We start from the raw sequence: 16724 nt of genomic DNA on the forward strand, positions 1-16724 counted from the left end.
CAGGCTAGCCACCTGTTCTAATTGTTTTCCATGTGTTTCTCTGGAACTTTTAATGCACTATTACTAAACGGAGTCGGCATGGTAGGCTGGAAAAGGCTGACTGGAGTTCAAAGCTGAATCCCACCTTTACTAGCGGCCAGATCTTGGAATGGTTATTTGACTATTTCAACCTGCATTATCCTACCTGCTGTGAAACACAGACGTGAGAACTCACATGGATTCCAATGGGAATTTGACCAGATACCACCGATGGAAATTATTCTAAACAAATATGAAAAGTTGGCATCACCCGAATAGTTGCATTTTTTAAAAAATAATTGCGTGGACTTGACCTTGAGAGATGATTTGTTTTAGAAAGCCTTAGCACTATTACCGTAAGGCAATAATTTTAAAATCCCGTTTGCTTAAAATTATCTTTATAAATACAAACCGATTATTTCACAGATTTTCCTAGCCAACCTGACCCCAGACGGGGTGTCTGTCACTGAACTTTTCAAGCTGTGGTTTTCCTTGCTAGACTTTGGGTTTCCAAAGAAAAGGTTGTGAAGTGTAGGTCCGGGTAGGCTCCTGCCTCGGGCCCTGCCGTTAACATTTACGAAATCAGCCCGTACGGGGACGTTTTAAACACCGAGTACTTCGCAGCTTTTCCAGCCAAACAGGCGAACCACCACCTGCGGCTTCCCTGCCTCCCTGCTAGGGTCAGGATTCGGCTCGAGGCTTCCCAGGGCCTTGACTCCGAGGGTCCCTTGCTGGAATCACCCGAGTGGGTCTCCTCGCACTCTGGAGCTGCGCAGGCGCCTGCCATAGCACAAAACCCTCGTCCTTTCGGATGAGGGCTCAGAGGCGCCGGGCGCCCGCCGCCCCGTCCAGGCCGGGAATAGCCAGCCGCTGGTCGCCGGCCGGCGCAGGCCTCTGCGGTCCCTGCAAGCAAGGCCCAGGCCGCGTCCTTCTCCCGCGCCGCCCTCAGGGCACTTCATGGCCTTCGGGCGCCGGGGCGGAGTGGGGAGTAAGGGGGTAGGGAGGAGCCAGGACCGCCTGGGAGGCGCCCGCTCCGGGACCCTTTGGAAATCCCAAGGGGTGGGGGGGCCCTCCTGCTCGGACAGCGCCAGCTTTCCAGCCTGACACGCATCTCCCCTGGTTTAGATTGACTCCGTGGGCCTTCCGTCTTCCTCTCTGGGGGGAAGGGCGGGACTTCCGGCCCCATTTCTCAGTGGCTTCCGGTAAGAGCTGATGGACTGAAAACAAGGCGGCACAGGGGCTCTGCGGGCCACTCGGGGCAGAAACAGGGAACCCGATGTGGGTTTCACTAAACCAGTTCCGAGATTCTGTGTTTTGGACGTGCTGTTCGGCGCTCGGTCCACGACGGAGTCGACCTGGGAACCGCCGGAAGTCGCTCAAAGGAGAGACAGGAAGTCCCTCCCCTTCCTCCCAGAGGGAAGACGGTGAGCCGGAGGAGTCAGTCAGAGGGGCGAGCAGGAGCGATCCCGTCGGCAAACAGGTAAGTTATTCTCTGGCCGGGGCGGGGGGTTTGGAGGCGGGGACCGTCCAGCGTCAGCGCGGGGCCTGGGGGCGGTGGCTTGAGGGCCCGGGCCCGGGCGGCCGGGCGCCGGGAGCCCCGCCAGAGCCCTTCGCTCTTCCTCCTCCCCCCTCCCCCCGCCTCCGCCCCTCCCCGCTCGCCGGTCCCTCCCGACGCCGCCCAGCCTCGCCCGGCACACGCCCGCTGCCCGCGGCCCGGCCGCCGCCCGGCCTCCGCTCCCGCCCTCCCCCGCTCGCTGCGCGGCAGCCTGCGGCCGGGCTCGCGCGGCCAGCGGGGCCCCGGCTTCCCCGCGGGGCTGGCTGTCAGCAGCCTTGCACGCAGCGGGGCGTTCCTTACCGCCCGGCTCTCTCCGGGTGAAACAGCTGCCCCGGCGCGGAGCTGCGGAGGTGTGGGTCTCTAGTCCCGGCCGTGGTTTCCTCCGCCGCCCGCCCACCGCCGGTCACCCCCCAGAGGCACTGAGGCGCCGCTGCCACCAGCGCCTCCTTCCGTTAAGGACGCTGGTGCGGTCGGCGGCCCCTGACGCTGGCGACCGAGTGCTGAGCGAGTGCAGGTGGAGGGTCCAGGCCCCCCAGGTTCAGCCGCTCTCGGCACCGGGGCGGGGGCGGGGGGACCTGGGGCTGCTGCGCACCAATGTCTGCAGCAGTGGCTTTTGCCCCGGTAGATTCCCACCTCTTCTTAGCCAGAGAGCACGTCCTGAGTGCGCTTGCCCGCTTTCTGGAGATTAGTCTGGTGGAGGTGGGTCCTGGAGCTGCTGACCCCTGTCGGTTGTGTTGAGTTTGAGTAGCCCTTTTACTTCTTGGGGGAGTTCAGGAACGCGAAGGGCATCTTGGCAAGGTTGACATCCATTGACACACGTGTAGGATTTCTTTATTTTATAGATAATCATAACCCTAATGGCGACTGAGTTACAACCTTACGGCCAGTGCTGGTGGAATTAGTTACAGCATGCACCTGTTTTGCGGTGAAGGGTGAGTCCAGTTGGAACACCCATAAAGGGAAGAGCACTAATACGTATTGATGAGAACATCATTAGGAGAGCTCATTTGATGTATACTCTATAAACTTCGCTTAGCACCGCAGTCTTCTAGAGTAGCAATTTTTATTCCCTTTGTTAACTACCAGTTAAAAGCCAGATTAAATAATGTGACCAAAGTTAACGTCAGAATTCAAATCTCGGGTGTTTGGTAGTCGTTCTTTCTCAAGTTTGTCACACTCGAGATTAGGAACTCCCGTTGGCTCTCCAGTAGTTGATGGCTTCTCGCACATTTGGGAAGACAAGTGTGATTATTGCTGAAAACAGTTGCCACTGGGGTCTTTTTTAAAAACCTTATTTTGGCATAATTTCAGGTAAGACCGGACAGAGAGTTCCACTGGTATTCAGTAAAGTGGCTTCCCCTCAGCCAATACTGGTTCCTGCTTTTTTCCAGACACTGCTCTAGGTGCTGGAGTTATAATACACTGCCTCGGAGGGTTTCAGGATCTGGTTGGGGAGACAACAGAAACAAATACAGTGCCTTTTGCCAACTGCTAACATGGAGATATGGGAGCATAGAGCAAATGGTCTGATTCTACCTGCCTGCCAGGGAGGGGTCAGAGCTTGCAGCTTACAGTGAGTTAGGTCTTGAGGATTAGTAGGTATTCATTTGCTCCATGGGACATTTGTCCCAACATTGACTCTAATAGGTTTGTGTTGTTAGGGGAGAATTCTCTAACCTTCATAAAACAGAGTCTCTTCCTCCTCTTTCCCATATTTCAGAGAAGAGGTTGGTATCATGGGGGTCACAGGTATCACAGTTGTGAGAAGAATCCCACTTCATAAATCCATGAGTAGGATAAGAAATTAAACTGTGTTTCTTATGCAGCAGTGAAAATGTCTAGACCTATAAATTTTAAAATTCTTTGTTTTCAAACTTATTAAATACTTCTTGTCTGATCACAAGTGTTCTTTTTTTTTTTAATTTTTTTTATTTTTATTTTTGAGAGGGAGCACAAGTGGGAGTGGGGCAGAGAGAGACACGCACATACACACACAGAGTCTGCTGGCTCTAGGCTCCAAGCTGTCAGCAGAGAGCCCCCTGTGGGGCTCAAACCAGCAAACTACGAGATCATGACCTGAGCCAAAGTTGGACACTTACCCGACAGCCACCCAGGTGCCCCAGATCCCACATGTTCTTTATGCACAGACAGGGACACAGTTGCTCTGAACTATAACCTGGTGTGTGAGATCCCACGCCAGACATTTGAGTGAGTGTCATAGCTTGGCTGCTGTAACAAAATATGATAGCCTGGGGGACTGAAGCCACAGACATTTACGCCTCGCAGCTCTACCCAGGATCGTGATGCGGGTTCCTGATGAGGACTCTTCTTGGCTTACAGAAGGCAACTTTCTTGGTGTGTTCTCACATGGCAGAGAGCGAGAGAACTCTAGTCTCTCTTCTTTCCTTTTTTTTTAAACAGAATTTCTTTTTTAAAGTTTATTTATTTTGAGAGAGCGCGCATGCACAAGCAGGGGAGGGGCAGGGAGAGTGGGAGAGAGAGGATCCTGTGCCAACTCTGTGATGTCAATACGGAGCCTGACATGGGGCTCAAACCCGTGAACCGTGAGATCATGACCTGAGCCTAGATCAAGAGTCGGATGCTCAACCAACTGAGCCACCCAGGTGCCCTGCTCTTGATTCCTTTTGGAGACCCTACCCTCATGAACTCGTTTAAATTAAATTACCTCTCAAAGGCCACACCATCACATTGGGGATTAGGGATTCAACATATGAATTATGCAGGACGTAATTCAGTCTACAGTAGATGGGTTTCCTAGAGACATTGTCATTATGTGGGATTCCTCCTACACACACCTGACATAGAACTAAATACGAAACCTTAGAATCAGCATTTCCGTAGCTTTGGTTAATGCAAATGTAATTTTATCTAAATAAATTATTTTAGATAGATACGGTTCAGAGACCAGTTGAGGAAAAGAAGACATTTTCATTGTTTCTTTCTAATGAAAAAGAGATAGGTGGTGAAATGCTGTGGTGGTCTTTTTGTTTTAGGCTTTAGAGGAATGAATATTTTCCTAGATTGATCAAATCTGGGTGTAAGGACTGGCAGTGATCTGTTCCAGTTCCCTCCTTGTTTTGTAAGGAGGCTGAGCCCCCACAGAGGCTGAGTAATCTTTCTCAGAGATTAGTGAGAGAACAGGGATTAGAGTCAGGCTTCCTGATTTACAGGCTAGTCTTTCTGCTTCCATCATTGGTTCTCAAACTTAGGGTGCATCAGAGTCACTTGGGGAACTTTGTGAAAAAACGCGCTGAGCATCCCCCCTGGAGGCTCTGATTTGGCAGGTCTGGATTGGGGTGATAATTTGCATTGTGACAAATTCCTCCTGGGCTCTGGGGTCACACTTTGGGAACCCTGGTCTTCTACGATGTTGCCTTTGATCTCTTACAAGAAGAGACTAAGTAAACTCCATGGGTTTATACCAGTATAATCTTTTCCCTGGTACTCAGAGAGTCAGGTTCCTTAATTTTGTGCTATAAACAGCAATGCACCAAAACCATAGTGATTAAATGGCGGGGGGGGGGGGGGGGAAGGACTAGAAATATGGCATTTCTCAGAGAGTCATTTTGACATTTTCAGGGATAATTTTTGGACTTAACTCTAGAGGTCAAAACCACTTACTGCTGAAGGGAATATATGTGAAGTGTGAGGGCCCTGCCTCTTCACAACATTTGCACTAAAAAGGGTATCAGGATTAATTGCTAGATTGTGTAGGATTGAAAAATTACTTCCAGTTTTGTTACTCAATGCTTTTCTCTGTAGTGTTCTAAAATGTTCATTTCTTATATATCAAAATCTTATCAGGCTCTAGCACAGTTACATGCCCATGAATGAAAGTTGAATTAAACAAACATTAAGGGAGAAAATAAAGTAGGTCATTTATCTGGAGAGATTTCAGTTCCCTAGGAAAGTTACTGTACTCACTACATTATCCCAGCTATAAGCTTTTATGAAATAATTACACTTCATTCCAATTTAGGCCTTATTTGGAATTACTGGGATTGTTTTAGCACAATTTTGGAGGATGTAGCCTATCTTTATGTTACATTTAATCAGTGATCCCTCTCATACCTTTGTAGTATTCAGTTGCAATGATTTGTTAACTCTTTATACTTTGAAATAACTTTAGAATTATAAAAAAATTGCAAAAATAGTTCAAAGAGTTCCTGTAGACTTTCAACCAACATCCCCTCGTTAACATCTTATGCATCCATGGTGCAGTTATGAAAACCAGACACATGATAACATTATTATTTGAGTTTCACCACGGGTGTCCTTTTTCTGGTCCAGGATCCCATCCAGTGTCCCACGTTGCATTAAGGTATTCTGTCTCTTTAGTCTCTTCCAGAATGTGACAGTTCCTTTTGGGTTTCTTTATTTTTCATTACCTTTATACATTTGAAGAGTGCTGATCAGTTATTTTGTAGAATGTCCCTCAGTTTGGATTTGTCTGATGTCCTTTCATGATTAAATTGAGGGTTAAGCATTTTGGCAGGAATACCACAGTGGAGAAGTTGTGCCCTGCTCAGTCTTATATTGGGACATGCATGATATAGATATGTCTTGCTACTGATGAGTGTTAATTTTGATTTCTTGGTTGGGGTAGTGTGTGATATCTGTGCTCTAAATTAAAAAATTTTCCCTTTGTAATTAATGAGTTTCATAACTTTACCGATTTTTGGTGCAGCAGATTAAAAGGAATGAACATATAATGTCAGAATCCTTTGAGCCTATCCCCAATTGTGAGATGTTTCTTATCATGAGAGGCTTAGACACAAACATAACAGGATAAGGGAAAAGTGTAGGCTCTTGGAAGAATGGTTATTTGCTCAAGAACTGGTACTTGATCTTGGTCAATCTCAGTTTTGAATTGGCAGGAATGGAAGCTGTTTGTCCCAACTCTTTTGCTGTGGTTCTGCAGTGTCTCACATTTGTTTTCCAGCGTGTGACTTTCTGTAATGACACTGCATTTCTTAAAATTCTCCCTAGAGTCTTTTTGTAGAAGATAGATGCACTTCATTCATCACAAGGCATTTGCTCTAAGTGTGCTCTCCTCACCAGCACTGGCTGGTCCGTGGAGCCAGGCGCATGTGTTCTCTTTGTGTGCCATGGTGAGATGCTGGACGGGTTACACCCCCCCCCCCCCAAAAGGTACTTGACAAATATTTATGAATAAATGAATATTTATATGTGTATTTTGTTAACTGCTCTTGTAAGTTACCAGAGTATTGCGGATAACTTTTCACATTGACACAGCTGTGTAATCTGCAGTGTTCCAGGATGTGGACATACCACAGCAGCCTCTTTAGCTCATCTTGCATCATTTGATATTAGTTTGTTTATAAGTTTTGTATTATAAAGAGCTTCATGGTAAATATCCTTAAATATGTACTTTGTCCAGTTATTTCCTTAAATAAATTCTGTAGAGAGTCATTGATAGCCTAAAGAAGACACCTATTGTAAGGCTATGTATATATAAACGCACATATGTATAGGGTGTGTGTGTGTGTAGAGAGAGAGCGAGCGAGTGAGTGAGCGCAAAATTACCGTCTAGAAAGTGTATAGATTTATGTCCCAACCAGTACTATTGAGAATGACAATTTTCTTACACTTTTTCAACAATGCTTAATTCTCATATTTTTAGAAAGAGATTACATTGAGTTCTTTTGAGATTTTTAAAGATTGTTCCTGCAGTGTGGTGGGTTCAGGATCATAGTCTAATTTGCTAATAACTTCCCATATTTTCAGATTTTTGTTTGCGTCAGCGAGAAAGCAGAATAAACCCAGTGGAGGAGTGTTAACACCTAATCAGTATTTCACTTGAGACACTTCTTGTATCCTCCTGAAGGTTATAGTTGGCTGTGTCTGTTGGCCTTTACCGAACAGGAAACTTCCTAAGAGTGGGATACATTTCTAAATCACATTATTCACAAAAATCAGCTACAGGTCAATTAAAGCCTTAAATACAGAAGGCAAAACTGTGAAACTTGGGAGAAGAGAAGGTAGGACAACAGTTGTATGACTCTGATATAGGGAAGACATTCTAAAAATCACAGAAGGTGCAAAGCGTAGAGGATGGGGAATGTTTGACAATATTAATATTGACAACTTGTGTTTATTAAAATAAGCCATCAAGAAAGTGAACAGACAAGTCACAAGTGACAGTAGTTATGTTCAGTACAGGTTACTGATAAAAAGATTAGTATCAGCAAATCAGTAATAACAGTAGAAAAATGAGCAAAGGCCCCCATTGGCATCCCCAAAAGAGGAAACCCAATGCAGAGGTTTTCAACTTGATTAGTAACTAGGGAGGGGCAAATTAAGACCAAAATAGTGTATAGTTTCATCCACATTAGGTTGGCAGCCACGTGCAAATCTGGCAATGTCTGTTGTTTGGGAGGTAAGGAACAACTGGAGTGCTTACGCACAACCGGTGGGAGTGTGAATTGGTACAATAACTTTGGGGTTCTCTAGTAAAGTTAGAGATGCATGTGCCCTTTGACCCAGGAATTCCATTCCTGGGTCTTTATCCCAGTGCAGTGCTTCTAAGTTGTGTTCCCGGTATGTCACGGGAACTTGGTAGGCAGATTGGGGCCTCGCCCTAGACCTACTGAATCCGACTTTGGGGATGGGCCAGCTTAACAGGCTCTTCGGGTGACTGAGCGCACGCTCAAGTTGGCAGCCCACTGCCCTGGAGAAAGTCATGTACCTGCGTGCTGGGCAGCACGGAAAAGCACGCCTGCAGTTGTGCCAGTCAGAGGAAAAAGCTGGACCAGCGTCCCTCACAGGAGAGTGGTTAAATTCTGTTACATTTCCACAGTGAAGGACTATGCAGTGCTGGGAGTGAATGGGTCTTAGATACATGCATGCATCACCAGGGGTTAGTGTCAGGAATGTCACTGGGGGGAAGAGAAGACACTTCCAGCAGAATGCATACCGTATTTTTTTCATTTTTTTTTCTTGTAAGTTTAGAAATGTGCAAAGCAAAATTGCAGACTGTTAGAGGTACAGATTTAGTAAAGTAATACAGAAAACATGTACATTACAAATGCTAAATCCACATTAGCGCTCAGCTCTGTAAGAAGAGGGAAGGTGATGGGGCACCAAGAGGGGCTTAAAAGATACATAATTTCATTTTCTTAGGCTGTGATCTGTACCAAGGGCTTTGTTTCATTGTGCTTAATACCTTGCATAGATTAAAGTTATTTTTTGTATCTACCAAATACTAAACTTTTTTAACGTTTAGTTTTGAGAGAGAGAAACAGAGAACAAACGAGTGGGGGAGGGGCAGAGAGAGAGGGAGACACAGAATCCGAAGCAGATTCTAGGCTCTGAGCTGTCAGCACAGAGCCCGACGTGGGGCTTGGACTCACGGACCGTGAGATCATGACCTGAACTGAAGTCAGATGCTTAACTGACCGAGCCACCCAGGCGCCCCTGTAGCTGCTAAATATTTAAAACACAAACATCTATGGTTTTTGTTCCCTCTTTTTGCAAAGTCTGTCTACACAGGGACTTTGTATGAAAAAGATATGATGGAGTGATTGTGGTAAAGATGTGCTTTTGCAGGGTTAGGATAGAAAAGTACTTTCATGAGTAGAGATTTGAAAAAGGAAATTAGTCTCAATGATAACGATTGGTAATGCTTGCTGAGCGCTTACTCGGTGCTAAGCACATTGTGTGCTGAGCATATACTCTGTTAACTGAGGACTGAGCATCACAGCGAATCCTTGGGGGTCAGGATCACTCCTGGAGAGGAGGGGAGGTGGCTCTGGGCACCCAGCTGTCTGACTCTGAAACACCCTGTCCGAGAAGGGCAGAGCTGAAGACAACCCGACAAAAGAGAGTCAGGACTGAGAGTGTTGGGGTCACGAGAGAAAAAGGAAAAGTCTGAGTGGGGGTGTAGGAGACCCTTAAAGGGGCTGTTTACCCCATTTGCAAAGTTAACTTTATCTTAGCTTTGTTTTTAAATTTTTTTTTTCCAACGTTTATTTATTTTTGGGACAGAGAGAGACAGAGCATGAATGGGGGAAGGGCAGAGAGAGAGGGAGACACAGGGAAGGGCAGAGAGAGAGGGAGACACAGAATCGGAAACAGGCTCCAGGCTCTGAGCCATCAGCCCAGAGCCTGACACAGGGCTCGAACTCACGGACCGCAAGATCGTGACCTGGCTGAAGTCGGACGCTTAACCGACTGCGCCACCCAGGTGCCCCAGTCTTAGCTTTGTTTTTAAACCAGTGTACGTGACTTTATCATTAGCAGATGGCAAGTCCCTAAAGCAGAAAAAGTAATTGTACTCTGTGTTAGTTCTAGGGATTGCGTCTTCCAGTTCATTAGAAAGTGGTATTATGCCATAGGGTTTGGAAAGTCATACTTTTTTGCTTGGGTAATTGGTTGTTAAAAAGGGAGCTTTGGGGAAATCTACCTTTGCCTGTTTTTTTTTTTTTTTTACCCTTTGATAATTTTTTTGACTGTCATATTTATCCTATATTATGAGGACTTTTTCTTCAACATCGCTTATACTGAAAACCTTATTTAAAGCCATCATGGTATGACAGTCACTCCTTGAAATGAACAAGTATAGGGAAAACAAAAATGTGGTTCTAGAAGCCCTAAGTCAAATGACATGTCCTGTGGAACCAAATAGCACGACTAATTTTGTTTGATAACAAAGTCTCCTTAGTCTCCTGTCTAAACCAGGAGAACTGTCAAACATTTGTAATTATGTAATGTCATACTTTCTAGCAGCGTCAGCCCCTCACTCAGAAGTTGACAGCCCATGAGAGTCCTTCCATAGTTGGAATGTCTGCATTTCAGACACATGTACTGCTTGTCAGAGATCCCTTATGGGCAAATGTAGAACACGCGCTTCTTAAAACAGATTTTAGATACTTCAGCTTTTCTAGTTCTGCTGCATTTTGCTGAAGATACATAATCTCAGTCTTAATTCTTGGTGCTTTTCACGGTGTTTCATGTTCATACTAATCTTTTATTTTCTCTCACATGCTATGCTGTTTTCTTCCCTGAAAAAAAAAAAAAAACCCGCAACAAAGTCCCAGATAGTACTAAATAAATGCAAGTAGGGTAATAAGAAGTGTAGTTGGGAAGAAACATTGTTTAACACAGTTAGAGTTATATCAGTGCAATCATCTAATTTAACCAAAGTCCAGCATTCTTGTCAGCTGCTAAATACATGGAAACTTTGTGTTTTAAACCTAGAAGAAGCAATAAGCTACTTCTTCTGAAGTGCATAATTCACATATGAATTCTGCTGATTGTAAATTATGGATCAGAATTTGATATATAATTATTGGATCAGTTATTATAAAACGAGGACTCATAGCTATAAGAGTGCATATAATTATAAAGCCATTAGATTTTAAACTAAGGTGGTAATGTACTTTTAAAAATAGCTTAGAAAATTTAGATCATTAAGGAGAGCTAGTAGAAATTATTGTCTTTCAAAAAATGAGATCAAATGGTTTTCATGAAGAATCGTCTGGGTCCATTATGTGATTTTCCACATAGGTGGTGTTTAATACCCTAGGCTTTCGGGGTATAGGTATAGGTTGAGGCAGTGTTTGTTAAAAGTGACATTCAGAGTAATTTTTTTTTTTTTTTTTTTGAGAGAGGGAGAGACAGAATCCCAGGCAGGCTCCACGCTCAGTGCAGAGCCTGACGCAGGGCTTGATCCCACAGCCCTGCGATCATGACCCAAGCCAAAACGAAGAGGGCAGTGCTCAACTGACGGAGCCACCCAGGCGCCCTCACTGCAATTCTTCATGGCAGATGATGACGTAGGCAAAGGATTTGGGGGTCTCTGTGGGATGGCCCGTTTAGTGCAGCACGTTTGCTCTCCTTCCTGGCTCAGCTTTCTCTCTCCCCTCTCTTTCCTCCCCTGCACCTCAGCTCCAGGTCTTGTAGATACATGCGAAGTCTGTATTCGCTTTTTTGAAGGTAGGAGGGACTTTAATCCAGTAGGTCTCAAATCTGGCTCATCAGAATCACTCAGGGAGCTCTTTAAAACCGCAGACTTTTGTCCTCACTCCAGACTTCTTAATCAGTGTCTCTCTGTCGATAAGACCAAGAGTTCAAACTTTGATGATTAGGTGAATTTGTAGGTGATTGATCCTGTCTGTAATTCCCTTGGTTTTCATGTGTGGAAGTAATAGCCGTGGGCATGCTCTTCAGGGATAGCTATATGTCTCAGGGTTTTGTAAGTCTTGTAGACTGAAAGCCTTCCTTAATGGTCAGATGCTCAGCAGTATGATAATTTTTGGATTGGCGTGTGGGAGAGGGAGGGACTGGCTGCCCCCCCCCCCCCCCCAAGTCCGTTCTCTTTGCTCAGAGAGAGCTGTGTGGTTCCAGGTCACACTCTTCAGACTCCCTGCCAGCCACGCAAGTGTGAGTCCAGTGGTGGGTGCTGCCTTGGAGTCAGGGTTCGAAGAAGCAAGCGTGCTGCCTTGTTCAAGCGTGTTCGCTTCTGTCAGCCAAACTCCGGGCATGAGGAAGCTCGAAGGCCAGCCTTGACCACGGAGGGAGCCAGGATTCTGGAATCAGCCTGGAGCTGACTGCCTGCAGCCCAGGGACACTGGCCTTGGAAGTTTACAGGAGCAAGATACACACTTCCGTATCTGCATGTGACCCATTCTAAAGCCCATTTCTTTTTTTTTTTTTTTTTTTTTTTAAAGGGAAACTTGACTTTCAACGTTTTTATTTATTTTGGGGACAGAGAGACAGAGCATGAACGGGGGAGGGGCAGAGAGAGAGGGAGACACAGAATCAGAAACAGGCTCCAGGCTCTGAGCCGTCAGCCCAGAGCCCAACACGGGGCTCGAACTCACAGACTGCGAGATCGTGACCTGGCTGAAGTCGGACGCTTAACCGACTACACCACCCAGGCGCCCCTAAAGCCCATTTCTTATAGAAGTTAAGGTGTCAGGGCCTTGGGTTCATGTTGGTTTGGGTCTAGCTGCGATGTCCAAATCAAGAAGACATATGCAGAGAACTGGTTTTCCTTCCCACGGAATTCTGTTCTCTAACCCTACAATGTAGAAACGTAATAGTACAGAGTTAGGACATCTTATCAGACCAGAGTATTTTCATAGAGGCTTGATCTGAAGGAGGCTACTCACATGTGAACGTTAGTAAATGAAGACGATGACAAGGACCTGGAAGGTTGTCAGTGACAGGAAGGGACTGATTGTCAGAGCATTCTTGTTTAAAAATGAACTGGGAGCCGAGAATTCTTAACTTTTTATTCTTTTTTTTTTTTGAGAGAGAGAGCACGCGCATGTGCGTACGTGGGGGAGGGGGGGAGTGGAGGAGCCAGAATCCCAAGCAGGCTCCACGTTCAGTGCGGAGTCTGACGAGGGGCTCAATCCCACAACCCTGGGATCGTGACCGGAGCCGAAGTGAAGAGTCGAATGTGCGACTGATTGAGTCACCCAGGCGCCCCTACTCTTACCATTTTTATTGATTTCTTAGAATTTATGTGATTAAAACGTTAGTAAATGAACATGGTGTGATGCAGTTTTTCTAGTGTTAAGTCATTTGCTACTTCCTCACTGTTTTTGCTATATTTTATCTCACCTGGGCTTGTATTTTAATCTCATCTTGTTTTTTAACTTGGCCTTGTCATAAGAAGCAATGTGTTAATACACGCGGAGTCCTAGGGTGGTCCTGTTTTCTTCCTGTACACATTTGAATAATAAATAACTTATTTAAAAATCCTCACTTGTGGTATATGACTTTATTTTACAGTGCCATTAGTGATATTTCTGTCACATTTGGGAAATACTGTTCACGTGAGAAATACGATTTTTTAGTAACTTCAGTGCTACATCCATAAGATTTGAACAGGAGTAAGTGAGGTCACATGGAAACTAGCAGACACACGACGTCTCACGGGGCTTTGGCTGCAGCATTTTCCTATTGAGAAGGTCAGTATTCTGTTTGCTTAAGTCTGCGCCTGTTGCTTGTCACCGAGGGATAAGGAGAACAGTGTGTCTCAACCGTCCGTAAACAGGGTGAGGCATAGTCTTCTAGAGTTAGTGGCCACAGGGCCTGCAGAAAGGAAGGCGAGGTCCCGGAAGACACCGATACTTGGGTGGAGAAGGAACGTGATGGTAACCCCCCAACCCGAGGGCATATGGGGGTAAGAAGCCTTGGAAGGGGCTGAGAAGCACCGTTAGATTACAGATTTAAGTTGTTTCCGGTCTGCGAGGAAAGAAGGGCAGTGGGGACAGGATTCACATCTCCCTCTTCTTCTGGCTGCCCCTCCTCTTGTGTTCACCTGAGCATAGGTAAGGTGCCACCCGCGGGCACATTTTGTCAGCAGGGGGCGGTGCTTGCTGGAAGGGACGCCTCTGTGTCCCCTTCGTCCTTCGCAGCTGAGGAAGTGCCCAAGCGCCTCTTCACTCCCCTCTCAGGTGGTTTTAAAGTTCTAGAATTTACTGACGACATTGGACTTTTACATCATTTAACTTTTAGCCTCTTCAATAAGTTTGTCTCCTGGTGTGCAAATTCATACTTTAAGTTTGTTCTGAATATGTTTTTTAAGGTTAAAAGGGAGCTTCTTATTTAAAGTGTTCGAGAATTCTGTAGATGAGTCTTTCGCACGGTAGACATTGAGTAAACTGAAACTTAGTCTTTTTGGTTTTCTCTCTGAAGAGTCTAGCTTTGTATATAGTCCTGTTTCCTCTCCTGGCTTCCTTTACCCCTATTTTGTTTTTTATTTTTTGAATTCATCAACACCCATATCAGTAGGTGGGATAGATAAAAGCAGGCAAGAAAAATAAAGGAAAGGTGACAGAATTTCAAATGAGTTTCTTTTCATAATTTGTACCACATCAGGTAAAACAAAAGAGATATGTTAAAGTAGTCCAAGAACAATCATTTAAATAAAGTTTGGGGATTATTTAACCTTCCCTCATTTATAGTAAGTAGTTGAGAGTGAGGCGTAAGAGACACAGAGGTTTAGTGAAAGGAGCAACGTGGAAGTCAGAAGGAGGATTCAGAGGGAGACTTGAAAACGGAAAGGCAGTTTTGCTAGGTGAGAGCTAAGACAAGATCCAGAAAAACGATAGTACCTCATACTGAATCACTAGAAATCTGCAGAGAGCCTTCAGGGTAAGGAAGGAATCCACAAGTACGTACGATTGCGTGTGGCCCTTGGTCGCAGAGCATCAGACTAGATGCGCAGTCAGAGCTCAGGTGTCCGAGGACAGAACATGGAAGCGGTGCTGACCAGACAGAAGGACGTTAGTCTCGTGACGCGTCTTAGCCACATGTCCTCACCGTGTGCCTCTTCACGTCATGCCTTTGCCGGTGAACTCTCATGTGTGTGCCAGCTTGCATCCGTTTGCTTGGGACACGAGGAAACGTTTTTCTTTTGCAGGGAGCTGGTTGATGCCATTGGAATTTTAAAAGATTGAACACACGTTGACCAGCTTGGCCAACAGTAGGAAAAATGCCCTCACACCCCTCTGACGTAGGACATTCTGTTTGCATTGGTGCCTCCCAGGACTTTTTTAAGGCTGCTGTGGGAACAGCCGTGGACAGGAATTGACAGAAAGATGCCAACAAATGGGTTTTTGTTTTTGTTTCTTCCTAATGGCAAAGGAGTTAAAACTTTTTACTACAGAGACACAGCTGCGCTGGGAAGGGTTTAGTTTGCAGTTGACCCTCAGATGGAGGTGAAGCTTTTTGGATTCCTGGGAGTCTTTATGGGAACTGCTTTATGGGAACTTTAGTAAGGGTTTTTTTCCAGTCTAAGAAAGTGGTCTTTGTCATTTTTAAGGAGCTTTAGAATCTTTTGACCCCCTGACAGTTACTGGAGATGGGGCAAGGTCTTTGTAAGCCATATGTATGAAACCAGCTCAGCTTTTTGTTTTTTCTTTTCTTTTCTTCTTTACTTTTTATTTGGAGGTGATTTGGAGAGTGTGTTCACTCTCTCTTCACACACACACACACACACACACACACACACACACACACACACACCCCTTACTTTTTCCTGGACCTTTTAAGAGTAAATTAAGTATGTCATGACCCTTTACCCATAAATCCTTCAGTGTATATCTTCTAGAAATAAGGATATTCCCTTGTATAATTATAGTATTTAGTTTTATAAATTTGCATTGGTACTTATATCAGGGTTCTCCAGAGAAACGGAACCAATGGCATATTAAGTATACATACGTAAAATACGAGGTTTGTTATAGGAACTGGCATGAGGGGACCCTTGGCCTTGTGGAGACCTCTTCTCGCAAAGAATACTTGTCAGAATTTAGGGACTCCACATCCCCAGCTTTATCAGGGTCTTCCTGCATGTCCCCATCCCAACTTACAGGGCCTTGGTCCTTCCCAGTTGGTGTCCATAGAGTAACAGTGCACCCCCTTGAGGCTGGGCATTCGGCTTGCTTTCTGATCTAGCCAGTCACAGAACCACAGTAGGCATTTGATAAGCAGCACTGTCAGCCCTGCAGCTCTAGATCAGGCTTTCCTCCAGGGCGCACTTGGAAGCTTTAGGTCATTTATGCTCTGCTTGAGCTGGGAATTTGACTCCCTGAGCTCATCATCTCTTTCATCACCTTGTCCAGCAGCATTAGAGCCAACCAACCAATCATTCTATTCCTTAGTTTTCCAGAATGGTAGTAAGTATCATATACAGAGTCACTTAGCTCTTGGGTTCACATAAATGGTTGATTACGAGTATCCAGTGTAGATATTTTGTGTGCCTGTAATCAGTTCTTATCTTGGACCAAATATAAGTGCTATCTTTATACTGAAAACCGTCATTCCTGTCTTTCAATCTAATCAGATTAGAGAGCCAATTCTAGAAATCCCAGAACCAAGTCAGAAAACTTCTCCTTAATATTCTCCTCTAGAACCACTCTGTACAAAGCTCTGTGTCAGGATTCTTCAGAGAAACAGAAGAGGGTGCACGCATTCGTATATGTACATATACGTACATACACATAAATGTAGTACATGTGTACATGAGCAGCTTTATTATAGGGGTTTAAGGGTTGGCTCATAGGACTACAGTGGCCAAGAATCCCACCTTCTGCTTTGTGCAGGCTGGAGAATCAGAAAAGCTGGTGGTTTAATTGAGTCTGATTTTGAA

The 16724-nt window shown here is 45.3% G+C and overlaps 1 protein-coding gene across 1 annotated transcript in view; it reads left to right on the top strand.

The window, feature by feature from the left end:
• The first annotated feature begins 1214 nt into the window (after positions 1-1214).
• The window catches only part of ZNF407 (zinc finger protein 407), a 456451-nt gene continuing 440941 nt past the window's right edge, over positions 1215-16724 (top strand). The window contains exon 1 of the mRNA XM_043559094.1: positions 1215-1498. The gene's annotated coding sequence lies outside the window, so the exon portion shown is untranslated. The remainder of the gene's footprint in view (positions 1499-16724) is intronic.

Source organism: Prionailurus bengalensis, chromosome D3, assembly GCF_016509475.1.
Source record: "Prionailurus bengalensis isolate Pbe53 chromosome D3, Fcat_Pben_1.1_paternal_pri, whole genome shotgun sequence".
Classification (NCBI taxonomy): domain Eukaryota; kingdom Metazoa; phylum Chordata; class Mammalia; order Carnivora; family Felidae; genus Prionailurus; species Prionailurus bengalensis.